General features: G+C 44.5%; 1 protein-coding gene across 1 annotated transcript in view; it reads right to left on the minus strand.

Moving 5' to 3' along the window:
• The window catches only part of PLEKHG3 (pleckstrin homology and RhoGEF domain containing G3), a 253,659-nt gene that overhangs the window by 201,479 nt on the left and 26,145 nt on the right, over positions 1 to 26,035 (minus strand). The window contains exon 2 of the mRNA XM_068253443.1: positions 16,783 to 16,888. The gene's annotated coding sequence lies outside the window, so the exon portion shown is untranslated. The remainder of the gene's footprint in view (positions 1 to 16,782; positions 16,889 to 26,035) is intronic.

The raw sequence follows: 26,035 nt of genomic DNA on the forward strand, positions 1-26,035 counted from the left end.
AGCACTCGGGCTCCCGAAGCATTTCCGAAGCCTCCCTTTGGCCGGGAGACAGCGGTATTTGACCGAAATGGTCGAATAACGCTACGGGGGAGCCAGGACAGCAGCTGGCACCGGGAGAGGAGAGGGAATGCTCTATGGGACCCAGAGCCTCCCTCTCCTTAGGTGAGTATCTGACTTTTTTTAAAAAAAAAACGGTTCCCATTAGCATTAAGGCATGCAATAACCCTCCCTGTGTGCCTGCTGTTTATTTTTATTTATACACAGTTTCTCTTCTGTATAAAATGCTAAAAAATGAAGCAGACAGCTCAGAATACTGCACTTTACATTGCTGTTTCTAGTAACTGCAAGTGATAATTCCTCACACAATTTACAGTTATTACTTGCATTCCTCTCTGTGAATAAACATCCTGTTTTTAAGTGTAGGATTCAGTCGTTAAATTAAGGATTCAGTTGTTAACTTTAGAAATCACTCCTTAACTTAAGGACAGAATCCTTATTTTAAGGAATGCATGAGGTAAATTGCTTAGTGAATACTAAATGATTTATCACCATGGTGACATCAGTAAAAACAGCTCAGAATCATTATTCAAGACGGGAGATACGCTTAGTGAATTTTGGCCAATATAGGGTTAATTCAGTAATAATGTTGTAAGGTGCAGTGCCTTTTACATTCATTAGAGCAGTTTACCCCCCCCCCCCCCTCACTGGATACTCAGTTCATGTACAAGTTTTATCTCTGTGCCAGAGAGTGTAATGACACTCTTACAATACTCATTATCTGATGCACCCCTCTTTGCTTATTAGCCCAGTTACTGCACAGCAGAAACTACATAGTTATACCAATTCCAGTACCTGGACACAGCAAGAGACCCTGCAAGCATAGGGTTCCTTCTGGTTTACTAACCAGCTTGCTGTGCCTGTCAGCATGTAGTTCCAGGATGGAGGGGAATTGTTCATTCCCCCTACCACTTCAGTAAAACATCCCTATGCCAATGGGTTCAGGAGCTCTTGATGTTAAAGTGGATCCGAGGTGAACTTTTACTCATTGCATAATTGTGTTCCTTTCCTATTGTTTATAGGGCATTCCTCAAGCCAAATACTTTTTTGTTTTTGTTTTAATACTCTAATTCCCTATAAATTAAATAAACCACGCCCACAGGTTTTCAGAGAGCCTTGGCAGTAGCAAGAGCTCATGGGAGCTCAGTCTGGGCAGGAAGAGGAGGAAGTGTTACTAACCATTCATTTCAGAGGCAGAGGGGAGGAGGGGGGATTAGGTTTTTTTCACAGGCTTAGTGATCAAGATGCAGATAAGCTTGCCTCTGTGTAATGTTTACAAACAACATGGCTGCTTGCATTGTATCACAGGAAGAAATTAATAATTTTCTATTAAAGCTGTTTGCAGCTATATTTGCTGTGTAACTATCTAAACTTTAGATAAGATATATAGACAAGTTACTTGTTATAGTTAGTTTTTCATCTCGGATCCGCTTTAACTAAGCACTCTGTCAACAGAACAATCACATAACAAGCCCTTTCCCAGTCGATTGATAAAGAAGTCTCAGATTCCCTTAACATTCACTGCCAGGGTTAAAAGTAAAAAAAAAAAAACAACATAAATGCCGTGCATACACGGCTCGTTTATTGCACCGGATTGAGCCAGCGACTCGATGCCGGCGCATCCCCGCTTGTCCGCGCGGATCGATTGCCGCTCGGAATCGAGCGGGCGCGGGTCGAGCGGCATGATCGGGCCAGCTGAATATTATCAGCTGGCCGGATCAGCTGGTCGATACACGTTACAGAAACGTACCGTGTATCCCCAGCATAAGGGTCTGTTTCCACCATATACAGATTCACAATGCGAGTTGTACTGGGCAACGGCACCTATCTGTAACATGCCTTGCCGTCTTAGGTGCAAATCTGGACACCGTGTTTCAGATTTATGCAGCATGCAGCCAAATCCCTAGCCATGCATGGCACGGCTTAGCAATTTGTGCTACAGCTACGCAGAAGAACAGGAGCCACAGACAAATTGGAATTGGCGCGGCTCCCATAGGAAATAAGCCCTAACACCAAATATTTTAAAATTGTATTTATTCAATAACTCTGTCTTCTTCTTTGACCAGAATTTGATGCAAAAAACAAAGCTTTCAGTTTGGTTATATACATTGCAAAGGTAAAAGTTGACCGGAGCTCTTGCAAAGAACAGAATGAAAGTGTTCATTGCACATATAAATGCTGCAGAAATCAGCTGTACTGAGGTGTGTTTGTTTATTTAGTTACAATTGAGTGTAAACCGTGTGCAATTCGTAGGCATGACTCACAGTGCCTCTTTAGCTGTACTGGCTGTACAGGAAAGGACAGATGCTTTAACCCTTCCTTTGCTCCTTGAAAATTCATCCAGTAAATGTTCTGGCTTTTTAGGTTTCCTGTGCATTGTAACAAAGAAATTTTGTTCCCTGGTTATTTTCATACTGTACCTAATCTTGAAGAGCAGAGAGGAAGTTCTGAACTCAGATCCCCTTTAATAGTAAGAATGAGTTCTTAATCATTTACTTTGCTTTTTGAACAGTTAACTTTTATTAAACAGGAAAAGCCCAAGAGCCCCAAAGCACACGGTGTTGAGGTAAATCCAGGTACTTTTTAGTCATAGCTATAACTAAAGACCTTGTGTTTGAAATGCATCAGCTGCCTTATCTGTCTTCTTGGATGTGCCAATAAAAAGTATCCGGATTTAACCTCAACAATGTGTGCTGCGAGCTCTTGTGCTTTTCCTGTGGTTCTGCCCCATGGAGGGATTGGGCTCTTGTGCTCTTCCTGTATTGCTGCCCCATGGAGGGTATCAGGCTCTTGTGCTTTTCCTGTGTTGCTGCCCCATGGAGGGATCGGGCTCTTGTGCTTTTCCTGTGTTTCTGCCCCATGGAGGGATCGGGCTCTTGTGCTCTTCCTGCATTGCTGTCCCATGGAGGGTTTCAGGCTCTTGTGCTTTTCCTGTATTGCTGCCCTATGGAGGGATCGGGCTCTTGTGCTTTTATTGTGTTGCTGCCCCATGGAGGGATCGGGCTCTTGTGCTTTTCCTGTGTTGCTGCCCCATGGAGGGATCGGGCTCTTGTGCTTTTCCTGTGTTGCTGCCCTATGGAGGGATCGGGCTCTTGTGCTTTTATTGTGTTGCTGCCCCATGGAGGGATCGGGCTCTTGTGCTTTTCCTGTGTTTCTGCCCCATGGAGGGATCGGGCTCTTGTGCTCTTCCTGTATTGCTGCCCCATGGAGGGTATCAGGCTCTTGTGCTCTTCCTGTATTGCTGCCCCATGGAGGGTATCAGGCTCTTGTGCTTTTCCTGTGTTGCTGCCCCATGGAGGGATCGGGGTCTTGTGCTTTTCCTGTGTTGCTGCCCCATGGAGGGATCGGGCTCTTGTGCTTTTATTGTGTTGCTGCCCTATGGAGGGATGGACAGTATGTGAGGGGGTTGGAAGTGGTCTGCCTGCTTGCTCTTTTATTAAACAGGAACATTTGCATGAATGGCATGCAGAGGTAGAACATTTACATACACAGTGCTCAGATAAAAACAATGACCCATTTAGAATCTGTGTACATTTAAAATCCATGTATTATATCAGTCCATGTCGTTTCAAGTTCATCCACTCAGCCATTTGCAGGCAGTATTATACGCAGGGCTGGAAAAAATCCACATAGCCAGGCGTTAATTCCAGCTGACATCTATTTTTGAGTTCCTGGATTGGACAGACAGGATCCTGCATTCCCCATTTATTTTTCCATTCTAATCTATTTTTTCCTGCAATCTTACCTTTTTTTACGCTCTAATTTCATCATGGAAATTTTCAAGACAACCCAGTTACTTGTCCATCCAATTTACCTTCCCAGCATTGCTTGTGAGCAGCCCGAAGTTATGTATTTCAAAATATCCACATATTGATACACCAGAAATAACTTGCTTCATCATCCTCAGATGCATCCATATGGTATAGAATCAGAATATCTTTATTTCGGCAAGTACAACAGGGGTTGTACCCGGAATTGTTTCTGACATATGCAGGGTCGTGATGAATATGCTTAAGTAGACATATAAAAAGCCATAGAACATAGCTAGGAAGGACCAAAAGGGTAGTCTAAGGGCTATATAGGGGGGGGGGGGGTTTGCCACATTTCGCTGCGGCGCTCTACTGCTCAAAGAGTTAGATGTCCCTCTGTGTGTGCAGAGAGACAGAGGGAGAGACAGATGGAAAGGAGAGAGAGAAAGAAGGTGCTGTGGTTCCTTAGCTATGGTGGCTGGTTGATGATATACTGTCCTGCTCAAAGTGATGTAACGGCTGGTGGTGAAATGGTTCACAGGCAGCGGCAGACAGGCTCCTTAGTGCTCATTTGGTGGTGCATAGTGGGCCCTGTGCATAGTGCATAATGGGCCTTTATAGTAAGCGGAGGAGGCCACATGGTTGCGGCTGGTGGCCCCAGCTGTCCTGCGTTACTGAGGGTCCTGGCCTGCAGTAGCTGCTGTATGAAAATGTGGTGACTGTGTCTGTGGCTGGAGGGATTCGGTACCTCATGTTCTGGCTGGCATGAGTGAAGATGGAGACTGCTGGAAAGAGAGGCTGCCAGGATGTCCAGCGTCTAAATGTAAGTCCCAACTGGTGTCCTCTGTGGGATCACGCTGAAGTGGCTCCTAGATGTCTGGCCGGAGACTGGTAACTGCTGCAATGTCTGGCGGCAGCGCAGCCCCTTCTAATTTAGCTCCCGGCTTAAGGCCTAGCACGGGGCTGCTGTACTGGATACCTAGAGGTGCAAGATCTGGGCGGCAGACCTGCATTGGATAAAGCCTGCATCCCACAAGTAGTGGATGGTGGTGTCCAGAACCTTTTGGAGCAGGCGGGCAGATGAACTTCACAGGCCATATAACTGTATTTTCTGGTGCCAGTCGGTGATAGTCACAATAAATGAATATAGATAGCACAGACTACCATATTTTTCAGCATATAAGATGCATATGAACTTATGAACGCTGGTCGATACGAACTACCGACCCGCTACGATGTCGAAGACTCCTTGCATTGTCCCCTTGTGTACTCCTTTGCTTCCCCCTTGTGTCCCCTCCTCTCCCCGCGTATAAGTTGCAGCAGCGGCAACATGGCTCATCTGATCGATCGGCTCCATGTATAGCATTTATTCTACGTTCATCAAGCCTTCAGTACAGTGTTTCATCCCAGCAGCTGTACAACAGCTATGAACACTCGGACTAAACGTCATCAGAAGCTGTGATGCTGTAACAGATAGAGGAAGAACACAAAACTGAACAGTCACTGTTTGTCCGAATTAGCCTCTTGTTTATTTGGATGTGTTTGTAATTGAAAAAAAAAATCACAAGTAAGTAAATATAAGCTTGGCCAGCAGGTTTCCATCAAAAGAGCATACAAGTTAAAAGGATTAAGACGAGGAGCAGAGTGAAGAAGATTGCAAGCAATATTAGAAGAACAGATGATTCTGTTCTGCAATCAACCTGACAGGATTGTTCATGGAAGACTTCAACTAACTCCAGAAGGCTCAAGGGAGCCACTCTGCAATCAATGTAAGAAGGATTTAACAAGCAGGTGGAAATAGATGAGGTCCCAGAAGAAAACTCCAAGACTTTTATCAACATAAAGAAGACTTCCCACGCAACATAAAGAAGACTTTGATTAGCTGTTGAAGCCATAGCCATTAGTTGATAAAACCATAGCCATTGAAACCAGTAAACAAACACAAAAACACATTTTTTGCTTCTGTCTCACTCCACAAATCAGTGCTACTATATCGTGGCACTAGTCTAGTTTAGGGGACACAGCAGGAAACCTCACAGGGAACAGTTCTCCAATCACAGCGCTCTCTACGGCAGGAAGCGTTGTAATTCGCCGAATAGTGAGGATGTAGTTTAGTACAACCCATTGGAAACCTAGCAGTTAGAGAGGGTGCCGTCCACCCATTCACGTTAGCTGAATTTCCCTATGAGGTTTTCTGCTAAACTTTCTAAAATTCAACTGGTGTCTCTCCATCTCTGTTAGGCACAGATGCCTCAAGTACCCACGAACAGATGAATTTAGGATCTCTGACAATGCACGATCGTTCCCCCGATCCATCTGTCAAAAATCCTAAAAACAAAATGATGGGAAAAAAATGCTCTTAAAAAACAATTGCAATAGTTTACGCTATAGTCCATTGATGATCGGTCCCAATGTGATCATCATGACGATCGTTCAATAAAGTCACGAAAAAAGCAGCCAAAAAATCTTGCTGTGTGTATGGACCTTTAACCTAAAAGTCTTCATAAGTCGGAGAAATAGAAACACACTGAAGCAGCCTGGGGACATGAAGCTGAGAGTAATTTACACACTATATACTCCCTTCCATCCTATTCCCCAATTCACTCTCAGTCCATAAATTACCTTTGAACTAATAAATCATTAATACTGGAAAGTATATCCACATTCAGTTCAAAGGTCGTGTTGCCGTTATATATTTTGGTGCTAGAAAGGGATCAGAAGATGCAGCAGATAAAAATTGCGCCGGACGAGTTCCGATAAAAATGGTGCCGCCATGGACGGCAATAGAAAAATCTGCAATTGGCGACAAGGAAGTTAAATTATGACGCCTGATAAATATCAAGCGTTTAGTGCCCGCTATTTATCAGCACCATATTTTAACTTCCTGGCCGCTAATCTCGGCTTTTGCTATTGCCGCCTGTGGAGGCAGGGAGTAGCTAAAGTGAGGCGGGGGTGGAGTTGTTAGGGTTAGGCAGCAGGGGGTGGAGTGGTTCGTGTTAGGCACAAGAGGGGATCTTAGGGTTAGGCATAAGTAGAGGGGCATTCAGTGCGAGAGTAGGCAGCGGAGTACATTTACATTGCCTACTATCTCCTCCACTTCCTACTTAGTTTGCAGCTGTCCTGTAGCCATCCAATCACCATGCGGCTTCAGCAAACTAACCAGGAAGTGGAAGAGATGTGATCACCAGAACCAGGTAATGTATAATAATGCTAGATGCCAGTAATGACATCTTGTTACTAACTATATTTAATATTCTAGAAATTTCCTAAAATGTTGAACAACAATAGTAATAAGATGCCATTATCGTCATCACCCTGAGCCATTTTTTTTTTTTTTTTTTTGCTGCATTATTTTTAAATGTATCCTCAGAAGAAGGTGAAAGTATTAAATTATTAAATATACAGTATTTATTACCATGAGACATAAACATAAGTACTTATATGAAATTGTACAGCAGCATTAATATACAGGAAATCTCAGTTTGTTGAATTCGCCCATCGGCAAATAAATGACCAGAAGAAACTACTTGGTGCCAATTATGTGCAATTTCCCAGCATTATCTCAACTGAAAAGGCCTTTGTGATAAAATCACATTTCCTTTATGCATGGTAAAGGCATAATATCTAGAAGGGGGAGTGTAGGGAAACATGAAAAGAAAGAGAGAGGAAAAGCAATATATTATCACTCTGCAGTGACAAAGCACAGAGTCCCCAAATTCTATGCACAGAACAGACAGAATGGATTGAAGAGGTCTCTCACCAGGGAGCGGTGGCCCCTGTGATTGCTACAACACACTCTAGGATCTATTCTACATCACGTATTGCAGATAAAATAACTGCCTCCATGTGCAAGAAATAAAATGAATGTGGTTTCTCACTACTGCCTACAAATACTCATCTGACTCACGAAGGAATGCATATTTAGGAGACTGCATTTTCGCAAATACTTTAATTAGTTAAGGACGGCGCTAATTGAAATCTATGCTGTTTTGATGGCTATCTGGCTGCCAGGGTGTAGATTTCAATACACCGACGCCGTGCGTTCTCGCCGCTTTCGTAGCTCCCGACGATCTCGCCGCTGTCTCCCCATAGCAGCTCATTTGCTCTACCGTCTCTATAACGGCAGAGCCCTGTGAGCGGGTCAGGAGCTGATTTAATAGGCTACTGGCCGTGTCTATCAATGTAAGCAACTCCCATTGGCTTACATTGATAGATAGGGTTAAGGAGCCAATGAAAGCTGAACTCTGCCATCATAGAAACGGCAGAGTGGGTGGCCGAGTTCCCGATCGGGTCCACGCTACTGCACAGGCAACTTGCTCTTGCGTAGTGGAGCAGAAACCCGATTGGGCTCAGCTATTTCTGCCGGAGCCCATCAGAAAGCCAATACTGCGCCTGCTCTGGGAAGGTAAATATTGCAGGCGCTACCGTGGCTGCATCACAGTCGACAGGCCTGTCTGCTGTATTTTTGAGTGCTGCCAGTGCTGAGTCCCGAAGGGTGAAGGGAACAGGGAAAGCCTCATTAGGATCCAGAGTCTTCCCCCCTCTGAGGTAAGTACCCCACAGGGGCACTTTTTGTGTTACAGATTACCTTTAAATATCTAGTTTAACCTCCCATTTTTTTATGCAAATGATAGTAAGTTTGCATTATTTAGCAATGCATAAAGTCATGGGCATTGCACATTAGTATGTTTCTTTATAAATGTATTGACGGTACCTGCCTGGCTTCTGGCAGGCTACAGCAAGCGACATCTTCTTTTCAGAGGAGTGCGAGTTTCTTCCCTAGATTAATCAGATCATCTGCTCCAGCCCACATCCTTCCACTGAGCTCCTGGTAGTCTGCAATACAGCTTTGCTGTTCCACCCCAATTCTGAAGAAGAATGTATCTGTATCCTTTCCTGCACCCTCCAACTGTGTTTTTAAAAAGTTGCATGTACCTCTTAAAACTCTGCCCTGCCTGTGATAAGAATGTTTGTTTAACATGTTTAGAAATACATTGGGGAGCACGCAGGAAGGGTAAATGCTTTATTATATGCAGAATTAGTGATGAGACTCTGCAGAGCTGCAATGCTATACTGCTGGCATCCAAGAGGTAATAGGAGATAGGCGGAGTCATGTGACCAGCTCTATGTTCACAGTGAAAGACTGGCTGGTGCCCCCCTCTCAGCTCCTCCCTGACTCATGTACATGATGATGGGATAGGGGAAGGATTCTGGAAAGCTCACAAACTGCTATTCAGTCTAGGCAAGCTGTATGTGATTCTACACAGGAAACCAGTTTTCCAAACTCCGCAAGCCAAGTAATAAAACATTAATAATGCAGAAATGGTTTATGTGCCATGCACAATGCTTGATATACAGCAAATTATTATATAGTCTTCACAGCACTTATTAATGAAACACAAGCCTGAACTAGAGGATTAATATACCAACACAGCTTGTGTCATGTTAAACAACTAGTGTAATTCAAACAAAATAGTTGATCTGGCAGATGGTGTTATTTCCAATGAATGTAAATGAAATGCTTGTAAAGCGAGAACTCCCTGTACATGTGAGTACAAGTAACAGTTGGCATGCACAGAGGAACACACTTGCTTCAACAACCGTCCGCATGCTGTGGAGAACTTGTCTACTGCGGATGCACATGGAGCGGTTTGTTGTGGGAAGCTCAAACAGCTAATTACGCTAAAATAAATACAAGCTGCCTCCACACATAAGAATGACCAACATTCTCACAGTCATATAACAAACATGCATCATTACAAAAACAGACATATTTAGCAGAGTACATATGGCTGTACAAAGGCTCATACACACGTGCAACTTTCCGTACGACCAACCCGACGACATGATTGACCGCACGATCAAACGATTGTGCGACCAACCAATTGAACTACCAACTCATTTGCATACTGCCCATGCAAGTAGAACAGACTGCACAATATGGCCGCATTAAAAACAAGTACAAGTCGTACACACGCGGCAAACTGCACATTAGTCCAACAGTTGTGTGTGTTGATCCACCTATTGCATCGGAAAGACAGCCTGATATCAGTCAATCATCTAGTCGTTTGTCACATCTGGTCGTTTGTCACATGCCCAATCATCATTTCACAGACCAAGTTTGGATGATAGCTGGGCAGAAAAATGGTACGTGTGTACAAGCCTTAAGGGACAGCAGATCCACCGCCTTTTAGCAGTCCCTATGCACCAATTCTCCCTCTGCATTCTTCACCCTGTGTAGGGCGTCACCGCTTGAACAGGAGATAAGTAGTATCGGCCTGGCTTCAGTTACACCATGGCCTTAATGCCGAAGGAATACAGTGGGTTGCAAAAGTATTCGGGCCCCTTGAAGTTTTCCACATTTTGTCACATTACTGCCACAAACATGAATCAATTTTATTGGAATTCCATGTGAAAGACCAATACAAAGTGGTGTACATGTGAGAAGTAAATCGAAAATCATACATGATTCCAAACATTTTTTACAAATAAATAACTGCAAAGTGGGGTGTGCGTAATTATTCGGCACCCTGAGTCAATACTTTGTAGAACCACCTTTTGCTGCAATTACAGCTGCCAGTCTTTTAGGGTATGTCTCTACCAGCTTTGCACATCTAGAGACTGAAATCCTTGCCCATTCTTCTTTGCAAAACAGCTCCAGCTCAGTCAGATTAGATGGACAGCGTTTGTGAACAGCAGTTTTCAGATCTTGCCACAGATTCTCGATTGGATTTAGATCTGGACTTTGACTGGGCCATTCTAACACATAGATATGTTTTGTTTTAAACCATTCCATTGTTGCACTGGCTTTATGTTTAGGGTCATTGTCCTGCTGGAAAGTGAACCTCCGCCCCAGTCTCAAGTCTTTTGCAGTCTCCAAGAGGTTTTCTTCCAAGTTTTCCCTGTATTTGGCTCCATCCATCTTCCCATCAACTCTGACCAGCTTCCGTGACCCTGCTGAAGAGATGGACCCCCCGAGCATGATGCTGCCACCACCATATTTGACAGTGGGTATGGTGTGTTTAGAGTGATGTGCAGTGTTAGTTTTCTGCCACACATAGCATTTTTCATTTTTGCCAAAAAGTTCCATTTTGGTCTCATCTGATCAGAGCACCTTCTTCCACATGGTTGCTGTGTCCCCCACATGGCTTGTGGAAAACTGCAAACGGGACTTCTTATGCTTTCTGTTAACAAAGCCTTTCTTCTTGCCACTCTTCCATAAAGGCCAACTTTGTACAGTGCATGACTAATAGTTGTCCTATGGACAGAGTCTCCCACCTGAGCTGTAGATCTCTGCAGCTCGTCCAGAGTCACCATGGGCCTCTTGACTGCATTTCTGATCAGCGCTCTCCTTGTTTGGCTTGTGAGTTTAGGTGGATGGCCTTGTCTTGGTAGATGTACAGTTGTGCCATACTCCTTCCATATCTGAATGATCGCTTGAACAGTGTTCCGTGGGATGTTCAAGGCTTTGGAAATCTTTTTGTAGCCTAAGCCTGCTTTAAATTTCTCAATAACTTGATCCCTGACCTGTCTTCTGTGTTCTTTGGACTTCACGGTGTTGTTGCTCCCAATATTCTCTTAGACAACCTCTGAGGCCCTCATAGAGCAGCTGTATTTGTACTGACATTAGATTACACACAGGTGCACTCTATTTAGTCATTAGCACTCATCAGGCAATGTCTATAGGCAACTGACTGCACTCAGATCAAAGGGGGCCGAATAATTATGCACACACCACTTTGCAGTTATTTATTTGTAAAAAATGTTTGGAATCATGTATGATTTTCATTCCACTTCTCATGTGTACACCACTTTGTATTGGTCTTTCATGTGGAATTCCAATAAAATTGATTCATGGTTGTGGCAGTAATATGACAAAATGTGGAAAACTTCAAGGGGGCCGAATACTTTTGCAACCCACTGTAGGGAATGAAGGCCTTAACCCTCCTGGCGGTCAATTAAAACTGTCAGGGGGCAGCGCAGCACAATTTTTTTTTTTTTTTAAATCATGTAGCTAGCCTAGCACTAGCTACATGACAGCCACTGTGCAGCGGCATCCTCCCACCCTCTTCGATCGCCTCCGCCGATCAAGCCTGTCCGGAAATCCGGTTCTGAACGGGATTTCCATTAGGGCTTCCCCCGTCGCCATGACGTCATCGACGTCGTGACGTCAAAGGGAGTCCCGATCCACCCCTCAGCGCTGCCTGGCACTGATTGGCCAGGCAGCGCATGGGGTTTGGGGGGGGGGCCGCGCGGCGGGTAGCGGCGATTTGTCACTGAGCGGCGGCGATCGGGCAGTACACGCAGCTAGCAAAGTGCTAGCTGCGTGTACCAAAAAAAATTATGCAAATCGGCCCAGCCTGAGAAATCCTCCTGCGCGGCTTACCCCGAACTACCCCCGACTGTCCCCGCTCCGGCGTGGGACAGTCGGCGGCAAGGGGCTGGAGAAAGCCCCAGGTGAGTAAAGCTCATTTGTTGTTTTTTCCCCTGATAACTCCTTTAGGGCAATGGAAATACCAGAACCCGCAAAGCTATGATACAGGCAAGTTACAGATATCGGATCACAATCGGATACAAACTCGTAGTCAGCAAGCCAAGGATCATACACGTGTATCAGATCCTAATCAGAAACAATCTCATAGTCTGCAAGCCAAAGGTCATACACATAATGCTGGGTACACACTATGAGATTTTCTGGCCGAATTACTGTCAGATTGATTATTTCCTACATGTCCGATTTGCTTTCCGGTTCGGAAAATGCTCAGAAATCGATCAGAAATTAAATCGGACATGTTGGAAATAATCGATCTGCCAGTAAATCGACCATAAAATCTCATAGTGTGTACCCAGCATAAGATCAGACAGGTACAGGGATGAGACAGGAGAGTGATTAAGCAGGCAAGAGTCGGTCCAGGCAGAAGGCTACAAGCAAAGGTTCAGACAAGGTTTCAGACAATTAAGAAAGCTGTAAGCAAGCTAGCTCTAGGGTCTTAACGATATCACAGGAAACTAACAACTGCCCCAACTAGATTTTTATACTGAAATCCACCAATGAGGTGATCTCACTACAGCAGTCAGCCAATGGGACACATAGACTGCCTCTAGTGATTGACTCAGGACCAGTCAACCACTTCCTGGCTCAGAGGCGGCATCGGAGAGCCTTTGCTGAGCATCCCCATTGCCCAGCAACGCCAAAAGCTGCAGAACCTACAGAAATGCCAAATACACGTGGAGAGCTGTGCACCCATCCATGCCGAGCCCCACCGATCCCTCGATGGAGCCAGGTGGAGGTGAGATTGTGAAAGGCTGTAATTCCTTATCAGTGAGGATTAAGCTATAGTCTGACTTGGTCCCGACTTGAGAGAAACTGTCCCTTGCATACCTGATGTTTAACTATTTCAGGGAAAAAAAGAAGAAAAAAAAGGGACACACCCAAGTTATTTGTGTGCTTGACACTCTAAATACACATCTCTCTCATCATGTCACGTCACCCCGTGTACCCATTAAAAGTGTGGCAAAGCAGTGGATGAACTATGAGGTTTCTGCTGCTGTCTATATCTCTGCTAAGAAGGTTCTCCACACTTCATATACGGGTAGCAAGTTCACCAAGAAAAGGAAAAAGGGGAAATCTCTCCAACCAGTGCACAACCATCCAGCTCCCTGCAAACAGCCCCGAGCAAGCACCTTGCACCCAGCCAACAATTGGGGGACTGCTATGGCTACCTAATATCGAGGGGTACATATTGCTACCTTATACTGGTATATACAGTATGCAGTATATTAAGTGCACATGGCTACTTAATTATTTTATCTGGGGAACGTGGCTACTTAATTTATCTATGCAGAGCGGACTTGGCTACTTAACCTCTCTGGGGCTATGATTATTTCCAGATTTAGGCTGGTTTCACACCAGGACGTTGCGTTTTAGGGGACGTTAAGGTCGCATAACGTGCCCCTAACACAACGCCTGGTGTTCTCTGGTGTGGACGTCGGAGTGAGACACGTTGTGCAGCTCACTCTAGCGTCTGTGATGCCGTGATGCGTACTCTTGGACGCATGCGGCATCACGTGGTCCCGCCCGGCCAATCGCCGCACAGAGCGGCCGCTCCAAGAAGTAAACACTGCACGTCACTGAGTGCAGTGAATATTAATTAGCCATGTGCCTGGCCGCTCTCCGCTCCTCCCCAACGTTACTGAGCATGTGCAAGCAGTCTAACGCGGCTCTGCCGTGTGTAAAGTACTGCATGCAGTACGTTGTCTTATGGCGCAGCGTTACAATGTAACGCAACGTGGGCACTGTGAACAGCCCATTGATTTTTCATTGCTGTGCGGTGGGATGCGTTACAGGCTGCTCTAACGTGCGCCTGTAATGTCCCACTGTGAAACCAGCCTTAGGGATGGTGTACACCAGAGCGGTTCTGGAGCGTTTTTTAAAACGCTTGCAGGGGGAAAACCGATTGGCTAATGCAAGTGAATGGGATGGTGCACACCAGAGCGGGTTGTTTTTTCCACAAACGCAAACTCGGGGGCTGCAGTATTTTTTAGATTTCTGAGGCGTTTCTGCCTCAATGTTAAAGTATTGGAAAGTGGGAAACCACTCTGAAAAACGCTAGATCAGAGCGGTTTTCCAGGCGTTTTTGTTACAGAAGCTGTTCAGTAACAGCTTTACTGTAACAATATTACGAAATGAGCTACACAAAAAACGCTCCAAAAAACGCTAGGCATGTTTAGAAAACATGCCTAGAATCGGTATGAAATCTGCTTCAAAAACCTCTAGCGTTTTGCAGATCTGCTAGAGGTTTTTGGTGTGCACTGGGCCTCAGGATCTAAAAGCCATGGAAGTTTTTCACAAGCTTTTAGACCCTAAAAACAAAAAAAAACCACCATGCCACGGAAAGATCTGCAGCAGCTCCTGCATATAACTCACTGGGCACGGGATTACCGCTCTGACCTGCAGATTTCCACCCCGAGCCTGAATCGGGATTAACGCTAAGGAGGTTAATCGTTTATCTTGATGCACCTGCCTATTTAATTTGTTTTGTTGTAAGGCACCTGTAAGGCACCTGGCTACTTAATTATTTTATCTGAAGGTGTATGACTACATTATTTTATCTGGATGACTGTGACATCTTTATTTTTATTGGGCGACACATGACTACTTGATGAATTATCTGATGGCATGTGACTACTTGATTCTTTTATCTGGAGGCATGGACCTATTTGATTATTTTATCTGGAAGCATGTGACTATTTAATTTTGAGGCACATGGCTAATTAATTCTAATATCTAGGGGGCCATGGCTTCTGAATTTATGTATACAGGGGGCATTTTAAACTCACCTGTATTATCACTTTAGTGCAGGCTGCAGTGTAAAGCTAAATTGCCTCTCTGGCCATATTGAATTGTAGTCTCTCATTTCTTGTTGGACTGGAACCTTCTGATCGCTCCCATGTTTATTTTTTTTTTATAAATATTATTGTTAGTGTTTTTAGTAAAAAAAAAAAACACTGTTTCTTTAAATAACTTCCCTCCCTCCCTACCCACAGCCAGCCAATTACGGCGATCGGCTGTCATAGGCTTCTGCCTATGAGAGCCGATCGCTCTCTTGTCCCCCAGGGGGCTGTCCCCAGTACAGCGCTGCTGCCGATCGCAGCGCTGTACATGTAAATAGACGGCGATCACGCCGTATAACAGTCTCCTGAGCGGCAATAGCGGCTCGGAGACTGAAGGCAGGGCGGAGCTTTGCCCCCCAAGCAGGAGATGCGCGCGATCTCCTGCATTAGCTGGCCCCAGGACTTTACGCCAATCGGCGTTAGGCGGACCTGGGGCTGCCGCCGCGGCCACGCCCATCGGCGTGACGCGGTCGGAAAGAGGTTAACACCTGGGCTCAGGAACAAAGCTATAAATTCCAAACAATGTGGTACAGAACACCGGATCTTATCAACAAAATATTACCTTCAGTCCCAGACCTTTGCTGGAGATGCAAACAAGACAAAGGCTCTTATCTACATATCATGTGGGAATTCCCCAAATTAGTTAGATACTGGCAAGAAATCCATGATATAATTTTGAATGTGACAGGTATCAACATACCACTGGCTCCTGAGGTGTTTCTCCTGCATGGTGCGCACATTCCGCATGAATCATATAGAAAAACAATGCTTTCAAACCTTCTAGGCGCAGCTAGAGTACTCATCCCTTTCACCTGGAGAACTACTGCTTCTCTAAAACAATGGCTGAAATGAGTTGAGAAATTAAAAGAGATCGAGGAGCTCATCTACTGTGCACATAACACACTCAAAACATTCAGAGTGAACTGGGCTCCGTGGACTAAGTCTGCAATCACTGATATGTATCAGAATCTGTGCAAATAAATGTTGAACTCATATGGGGACCCCACCATCTCACAACACCTCTCTATACCTTCTTTTCCCTTTCCCTCACACTCTCTGTGTGACCTGTGGTCAATACCATATTCTCTAAGATTTATTTTTCTAATGAACATGCGTTATATTCGGACTAAGTATATGCTGTTAAGCACTGAAGGTATATCACTACAACCTACTAATAAACAGTAATAGAATCAACCTTCTAATGTATTCATATTAATTAAAGAACTACAACTACAATTCGTGTTTCATTTCTTGCTGTGTGTTATATAAAATGTTCTAAAAAAAAACCATGTAATGTTCTCCTTTATAATTGAATTTGACATGTTGTAAGTTGTTGTTCTCATGTTTTTTTTTTTAATAAAGCAATATCGAAACAGAAAAGTAGGGAGATTGGCCTGACCCCACTTGACTAGATATTTATGACAGGTGGAAAGTTGCATCTCGAAAAGTAATAATTCTATGAACTGAAAACCATGAAGTACAGGAGACCCCTAGTGGGGTGTGGCATAAGTAAGTGGACTACTGGAGGCATCCAGAATTTATAAAGAAGCTAAAAAGCAATAAGGTGTAAGAAATCACTTACCTCCAAAAAATGATGCAGCCGGATAGGTCACAGAATTTGCTGGATAAGCATGTGACAAATTGTTCCGTGGAAGAAAACACACTCTCTCAGTTCCTCAGGATGGTGCCTAATGGATATATCAGTCATGAGGCTGCATTCGCACAACATAACAGAACAGACTAATGTATATACAAAACTATAGAAAAACATCCGCCTAGGCAGTGATGAATCACATAAATAGCTACATAAATTAATAATCAAAAATAAATACCGGCATGATAGTTAGTTAATTAAATAAATGAATGAATGATGAGAAAATTGCTCTGTATGCAGACGATACGTTACTTTTCCTTCAAGATTCAGGTCCCTCACTCATGAAAGCTATGAAAGAGATAGCTACTTTTGGGCATTTGTCAGGATTGGCAATAAATTGGAACAAATCCTGCCTGCTTCCACTGGACAAACCAGGAGCAATTCTCCCGGATAGCTGCACAGAGATTCAGGTAGTGACATCCTTTAAATACCTGGGAATCACTATTTTTAAAACCTGGGCCAAAATGCCACTATCTCCAGTGGCTAGAATTATTCTTATCAAGATGGTATCCATGCCCCAATTGCTATATATTCTCCATAATGCCCCTATATGGCTTCACCTCAAAGAGGAACTCCAGTGAACATTTTACTGTTGGCAGGTGATGTAGCTGCTGCATGGTTTTTGGCAATTGGAAACAGCTGTAAACAGCTATTTCCCACAATACAACAAGGTTCACAGACAGGAAACTGCCAAAAGTTTGAACTTTTGTTGTGGGAGGGGTTACTTGTGGGAGGGGTTTCACCACAATATCAGTCATACAGCGCCCCCTGCTGGTCTGTTTGTGAAAATAAATAGATTTCTCATGTAAAAGGGGGTATCAGCTACTGATTGGGATAAAGTTCAATTTTTGGTCCGAGTTTCTCTTTAAGCTATTTAAAACAATTGACAAAATATTCAGATACTTTATTTGGGGTGAGGGTAGAATCAAGATTAAATTACAATATCTCCAATACCCTAAAGATGAGGGGGGGGGATTAGCGGTTCCCAATGCATGGGTTTATTACTTAGCCGCACAGGCTCAACATTTACTGGGGTGGAATGAAATTGACTTACTACAGTAGACTCCTCCAGATTGCTACTTAATAGGACTCTGGGGTTTAGTTCTATCTATGCTGCACTTGAAGCTGGTGTGATAAAGTCATTCAAATGTAAAGCACACACTCTTACGATGATGCAGAAAGTATGGAATAGGATAATATGCAAAATATTATAGCCTTTACCAATTACTCTCCACTTAACAATTACAGTATGCTTCCAGAGCTAAAAGAGTTAACTTTTCTGAAATCGTGGGCTGGGCGAGGAGTTGACTCACTTCACTCACTGCAAAAAAATATCTGTAGTATTGATGTAATTGCCACTAGACTGGGATCTACGATCTCACCCCTCTTGATTTATCAGTATAATCAGCTAAGTCACTCCCTTAAAAAACAAAAATCTTCTATAGATTTTATAATGTCCCCCACCCCAATATACAACCTGATTGCTCAAGCTAAGTCTAAAAGTGGTTTATTTCTTCTGGCTATGCCCTCCTGCTTTCTTTTTTTGGGAAAATTTTCCCTTAAAATGTTATAACGGTTGGAAACACGACCTATCTGATTTAACTGAAGAAGAGTGGTGTGAAGCTCTGCAAGCAGTCCCCCTAATTTCTACTAATGCAACACAAAAATTGTCTCAGCTGAATATTTTGCACAGGAACTACCTAACCCCTAAAAGATTATTCTCTATGGTTAGAAAAGAGGATCCAATATGTGCAAGATGTAATAGAGAACATGGCGACCTCCTGCACATGTTATGGAGATGCCCGAAACTCTATAGATATTGGTCGGAAATTTTTGACACACTGGACATAGTAACTAGCATCAAAATTCCCAGACAACCTAAAATAGCTATTTTAGGGATAGTGTCCACTCTAAATTTAACAGAACATGCACAGATACTAGTCCAGCGTGCACTATTCCAAGCCAGAAAACTTATTTTGTTCTACTGGAAACAGCTGGCACCCCCAATTTCGAGTGACTGGCTGTTACACATGAACAATTACCTTACATTAGAAAAATTAATCTATGCCCATAGGGGAACTCCACAAAAATTTGATAAAATTTGGTCCATGTGGTTAGACGTTCCAGGTCTTGCAGACTATGGGCTTGATTCACAAAAGCGTGCTAACAGTTAGCACGCTGGTGAAAAGCCCCTTATCACGCCTAAACTCAGTTTAAGCGTGATAAGTTTAGACGTGATACGTTTAGGCGTGATAACTATAGCACCAACTGGGTTAGCACTGCAGTGCACAGCTGATCAAAAGTTTTGCGCAAGCAAAGTCCGGTGCGCGCAAAACGTCACATAGAGTTTAATGGCGCTGCTTTGCGCAGGACTTTGCGCGCGATCTAAACTTATCACGCCTAAACTTATCACGCCTAAACTGAGTTTAGGCGTGATAAAGGGCTTTTCACCAGCGTGGTGCAATGGTTATCACGCCTAAAGTCTTTTAGTTGTGATAATTGGGTTATCACCGCTTTGTGAATTGAGCCCTTTGAGTTAGTCCAAAATAGATTATTAGGAGGATCTCAATAATGGAAATGTAAATACTTTTATTTGCTACCCAACTCACTTTATCTCCGGAAATGGTTTAGCCTGAAACAACGGAAAGTAAGGCCCCGTTCACACTTGCGGTTGTCTGCCAAACGGACCGGATGACCTGACCGGATCCGGACCGGATCCGGATCGGAACCGTACGGTTCTGATCCGGATCCGAATCCGGTCAGGTTGCATCAGGTGTTCATCAGGATGCGATCCGGATCCGTTTGGCAAAAGTTACGTAAAAAACAAAAAAAATGTTGGGGTCTGGGAGGTCAGCAGAAGGGGGACCTGTGGAATCAGGCCCTCCGCTGTTTAGCACTCACCTCCACCTCCAACATGCTGCCAACATCTCCAGCTCGTGCTGCTCCACTCCAAAATGCTTGCCCATGTGTCCCCGATCCAATATCGCCGCAACAATCCTCATAGGAAGTGGGGTAGAACATCCGGATTTTTAGCCAGTGTGTTGTGCGCTATCCGGTTCTCATTGATTTGTATTGGCCGGATGGTGCAGTCCGGCTCCGCCCCGGATACGGCTGCCGGAGGAGCCGGACCAAAAAATAGCGCATGTTGGAACGGACGCCGGAGTCCGGATCCGGTCCGGCTCCGGTCCGGACGAAACGGACGCATGTGAACGGTGGCATAGACTTACATTGCTATGCCGTGCGTCCGTTTCGTCCGTTCCGCATGCGGTGCGGCTCCGGCACGGCGATTCCGGATAGCCACCGCTAATGTGAACCGGGCCTAAGACTTTTTGCCAAAGGTTTAAAACTTTTCTTTGTTATACTTTTTGTATGAGGCGAGGGCACTAGGCCCAATTGTTTATCTAAGAGACACACTGTGTACGCATATATTTGGAAACTTATCTTCTGATTTTGTTTTGTTTTTTTTGGTCATATTTTCATTAATAAAAACTGATTTAAAAAAAAAAATGAATGATAATCCATAACTATACCTCAAAGCCTCAAGTGCAAGGCAAACATTTCTTTTGTGCTAATTTTTTTTTTTTTCACTAAAAGACAAATACTGAATTATGAACTACTATTTTGACAATATGGCTTCAATTCAAGGGCTGTTCGATAAAAAAAAAAAAAATCTGTATTTCAGACTTTTTCCAAATTCACAAATATTTTCACATAGGTAATTTATCGAAAAATGTTGCTTCAATTCCCCAAGCCCTCTTCGGTATGTAGTGGAAAGTGCAGTAGGTTTCTACAGCAAGCTGTGCAGACTGGTCTGCATTAGCAGTTCTTGTGACAGCCTGTTAGAGAGGAAAAGGCCTCCTGCATCACTTTAAATGTGCTTATGTGTCACTAGAGGCCACTCTTCTGTGTATTATTATATAGATCTTCACATCTAAAGTGATGCACAAAAGACTCTTTGAATGTCTCCTTCTCCTGCTCTGCCAATGTCATGTCCCACCCGCAAGTGCAACAGATCAAATGGGGTGAGAAGCAGGAGGGGGAAGCTCTTCTTATTGGCTCCCTGCTTTCTGTTCTCTGCTGCCTGTTAATGCTATTGCATGCTAATTGCTAGTTTCTGACAGATCAGAGCTGGAGATAAATACCAAACATCTCTTTTGGTTTTACCACATGCTTTAATCTTTGTGAATTGACATTTACTGACCTGCGTTAAGGTATTCACTGCACAAGTTGAATCAATAAAAAATGTGTCTCAACAACAGTAAATTATAGCAATTATCGCCCGTGTACAAGACACGACATAGAACACTAGGGCGCGCTCTTTAGGCAGTAGCAGTGTTAGGGAGTCTTGCCCAAGGTTTCCTTATTGAATAGAAACCAGCTTACTGAACAGGAGGAGCCAAGATTTGAACCCCGGTCTCATGTTTCAGAGGCAGTGCCCTTAACCAGTACACCATCCAGCCACTATTGCCAGCCATGTAGACCGATCCGTCCTGGAAAATCGGTTGGGAAGATAATTGCTGTTAGTCGATCATATCGAACAATAATAAACGATCGCTCCATTCAAGCTACTCATGTGTAGCTAATTATGCACCTCTGGGTCTTCATTTTCACAAATCCAGCTAATGATCCAATTGGCGGACCAACAATGTGTTGTCGCTGAATTCAAATATGCTTCGATACTGTTCATTCATTACCATCGGGGATCGCTCGTTTCATAAAGGTGAGGATCTAGCATGTGTACTGTGCTTAAAGAAAATCTGTAATGAACCCCCCCCCCCCCCCGGGGGGTACTCACCTCGGGTGGGGGAAGCCTCCGGATCCTATTGAGGCTTCCCCCATCCTCCTCGGTCCCACGGCGGCGGTGAAAATCCTCCCGGAGTGGCAGCGATGTAAATATTTACCCTTTGGCTCCAGCGCAGGCGCAGTATCCGCTCTTCACACGGAGATAGGTGAAAATAGCCGATCCCTCCGTCAGGCCGCTCTACTGCGCAGTAGAGCGGACCCGACGGAGATCGGCTATTTTCGCCTATCTCCGTCAGACGTGCCGCAATAGCGCCCCCGCTGGAGCCCGAAAAAGTAAATATTGCACAGGCTGTCGGATTTGTCGCCTGTGCGTTCCGGGGGCTGCAGCGAGACCACTGTGGGACACAGGAGGACAGGGGGGAGCCTCAATAGGGTCCAGAGGCTTCCCCCTAATGAGGTGAGTACCCCCCAGGGGAACTTTTTTTCAGTACAGGTTTTCTTTAAGGAAAAATACTTGCCATTTATAAAGCTGTATGACTGCAATTTTGGCTTGGTTTATGTTTGTATGACACCAAATATCATCATTACAGGAGGTTCTGTATCATGTCAGATCAAAATCTGTATAGAGATGGTAAATTATGGAGATATGAATGGATGACAGAAACTTAATGGTGATGGGGTCCTGACAGAAAAGAGCAGAACAGGGATGGGGATAGATGACAAGAAAAATGACAACATTGGGGTAGAGATGGGTCCAAGTTGAATGGAGATGGAGACCAGATTATATTCCCATACCCACCTCTATTTCAAACAAGGGTTCTTATTCAGTTAACTTTTCTCCTGAGCTCTTCCCAAGGACAAAATTTTACATCTTCTCTAAAAAGTAACAGGGCTGTGGAGTCGGTACAAAAATCCACCGACTCCGAAGTTTAGGATTCCACCGACTCCGACTCCTCGACTCCCCTAATTTGCATATTACAATCTTGCTGATTGAAAAGTATGTTACATGAAATTCATCTCTTAACTGCCAACGCTTAGGAATTTTAAAAGACAACTGAAGTGAGAAGGATATGTAGACTGCCATATGTATTCCCTTTAGTCATAGACTAAAACTAGTCCTTGGTAAGAGTAGTTGAAAAAGGTACAGACCAGAACAAAGAACATCTATCAGGCCCTAGGCAATGTAACTGTGGGTACATATAAGAATGATTTGCGGGTACTCTGCAGGGGAATGAGGAGATTCTTCCTCTATTACACATTCTTCATGTACAATCTGAACCAGGTTTATGGGCGATAGACAACACCTCTGTGTTCAATGTGCACATTCACAGTGGATTCCCTGCAGCTCTGTGGGGAGTGCATATGTAAAGTATAGTACTACTGTGTAACAAAGTAAACCTGAGACAGATGAAATTAAAGTTTTATACATACCTGGGGCTTCCTCCAGCCCCTTTCAAGCTAATCAGTCCCTCGCTGTCCTCCTCCGCCACCTGGATCTTCTGCTATGAGTCAAGGTACTTGAGCCAGTCTGGCGTGGCGTAGTGCACTATTGCACAGGTGCACAATGCTACTGGCTGTAGAAGCGGCACGTGGCCGGACTGCGCTGACTGGCTGAATTACCGGGACTCATAGCAGAAGATCAAAGTGGTGGAGGAGGACAGCGAGGGACTGATTGGCCTGAAGGGGGCTGGAGGAAGCCCCAAGTATGTAAAAAAAAATTTTCATCCGTCTCAGGTACCCTTTAATTCATCACCAAACCAAATGTTAACAACATATCAAATTATTTGATTTCATAAGCAAAGAGAGTGCATACAGTTGCATAAATCAGCATCAATGCAGAATTATTTCTATCTCATTGACCATCTCTATTAGTGACACGGCTACACATCAGGTTTTATTCTTACAGTATAGATGTTGTTTAGTATATATAAGAGATTCCTGTGTACACATCATATATACTGTACAGTCACAATCAGATAAGTATATCCACAGCCCTGGTTTCCAAAAGCATGCAAGGTAGGTGGCCGCCCGGGGTGCAGTGCAGGATGGGGAAGCAGTGGGCACAGAACGAAGGATTGAGAAGATTCTTCCTCTATTAAACATTCTTCATGCACAATCTGAACCAGGTTTATGGGTGATAGACAACACCTCTGTGTTCAATGTGCACATTGACTGTGGATTCCCTGCAGCTCTGTGGGGAGTGCATATGTAGAGTATAGTACTACTGTGTAACAAAGTAAACCTGAGACAGATGAAATTAAAGTTTTGAGTCCAGGTACTTGAGCCAGTCTGGCATACTGTGCATGCACACACTCCACCGCCGGGAGCGTACTACACCTGCAAGCTCCTGGCTGTAGGAGCAGCACGTGGCCGGACTGCGCTGACTGGCTGAATTACCAGGACTCATAGCAGAAGATCCAGGTGATGGAGGAGGACGACAGTGAGGGACTGATTTGCCTGATGGAGGCTGGAGGAAGTCCCAGGTATGTATAAAACTTTTCTTTTAATCCGTCTCAGGTACCCTTTAATTCGTAGTCACCAAACCAAATGTTAACAACAAATCAAATTAATTTGATTTCATGAGCAAAGAGAGTGCATACATTTGCATAAATCAGCAGCAACGCAGAATTATCTCCATCTCATTGACCATCTCTATTAGTGACACGGCTACACATCAGGCTTTATTCTTAAAGCATAGATGTTATTTAGTATATATAAGAGATTCCTGTGTACACATCATACAATGTTCTCCCTAGGCTATTTTTGCTGGGTGCTCCACCCGGCTGGTTTTGGGGAGCACCCGGCTGTCATCGGCTCACCTCCTCCTATGCTGTACGCAGAGTTGCTCACAGAAGCACCGGCCCTGCATTCTCTCATCTCGCCCCACCCGGCTACTATTTCATGCCACCCGGCTGGAAAAAAATTTAGGGGAGAACACTGTCATATATACTGTACAGTCACAATCATATATGTGTATCTGACTTTAAAAATATGGGGACTGCTTTATTGAAGCAGCACAAGTAACTGTAACGATTGTGGAACTTTCTCAGTGATCAGCGCACAACGCGTGCGCTGACACGCCGGAAATCCTCCACAAGCGTATATTTGCAGGCACCCAGCAAAAGGTGCTACGCACCTGTAGAGGGAAATTCCTGTCGGCAGATGGCGCTGGGGAGTGCAGAGGAACCAATCCTCTGTACCTCCACAAGTGCCAGACAGGAATTGTACGAAGCGCAGAACGCAATCGCAAGAGAAGCGATTGCGAATGAGAGCGAGCAAAGGGACAGGTTGTATGTGTGTGCGTCAATCCAGTCGCCACCCCGCACACACAACATCAGATATGAAATAGGAACGCGATCGTGAGAGGTGCGATCGCCAGACGTGACACAAGGCAGAACAGAATAGAATACGAGGGTAGCAAAGGCACAGCAAATAATACAATAAGGAGATACGGAAAATAACAAACGCTAGCTAACCGTGAACACCGCACTCATTCGCAACAGTGCACGCGGTTATGCGCGATCTCCACGTGATAAGCACAATAGAGACAAGCACGCCTAACTAACCATTAACAGACAAACATGAAACAGAGGACGCGAGCGCTTGCTTAACGGTTACCTCACCGAGCCTCCAGCAAGCGTAGCAGACAAGACAGACACACGAAAACAGGGACAAGCGAGAGATAGGATCCACAGCACTAGCGAAAAGTGGCTAGCGCGATCCAGGTACAGAGTAGCAGAACAGAAGGATCCCCAGCGCTAGCGAAAAGTGGCTAGCGCGATCCAGGTACAGAGTAGCAGAACAGAAGGATCCCCAGCGCTAGCGAAAAATAGCTGGCGCGATCCCAGAAGACAGAACAGAAGGATCCCCAGCGCTAGCGAAAAGTAGCTAGCGCGATCCCAGGAGACAGAACAGAAGAGATAGCTGGTAGCAACCGCTGCACCAGCTACACTCCAAGAACAGAGATCAGAACCATTTCCTGTCGACCACCGTTGGGACAGGACAATGGCAACAGGCAAGACAAGACAGAACAGGCAATACAGATAATACAACCTGACTGGGCTAGAAGGGGAGCCTAAAGCATCCCCCAGGAATTAACTATACTAGATAGCAATGGCTGACACTCCAGCAGTGTCCATCAGGAACAGACCATGGAAGGGAAATGACCAGCAAAGCCTTCTGGGAAACATAAAGCTCTTATAGTGCCAGTCATCAAAGAAGGCAGGTAGGGGATTTGCATAACGAATGTATGCAAATTCCCCAGCAAGAGAACAGACCAGAACTTGCAATGGAAAGACAGGTCTCTGTTCCAGAGACCTGCAGCCCACAGACTAGAGGAATGGACAAACATCTGTCTGCCTGTGCAGCCAGCTGAGCGGATCATCACAGTAACTAATTTTGATTGGTTTATTTCATTTTTGTGGACTAAGCACAGCTA

The sequence above is a fragment of the Hyperolius riggenbachi genome, chromosome 9 (assembly GCF_040937935.1).
Source record: "Hyperolius riggenbachi isolate aHypRig1 chromosome 9, aHypRig1.pri, whole genome shotgun sequence".
Lineage (NCBI taxonomy): Eukaryota > Metazoa > Chordata > Amphibia > Anura > Hyperoliidae > Hyperolius > Hyperolius riggenbachi.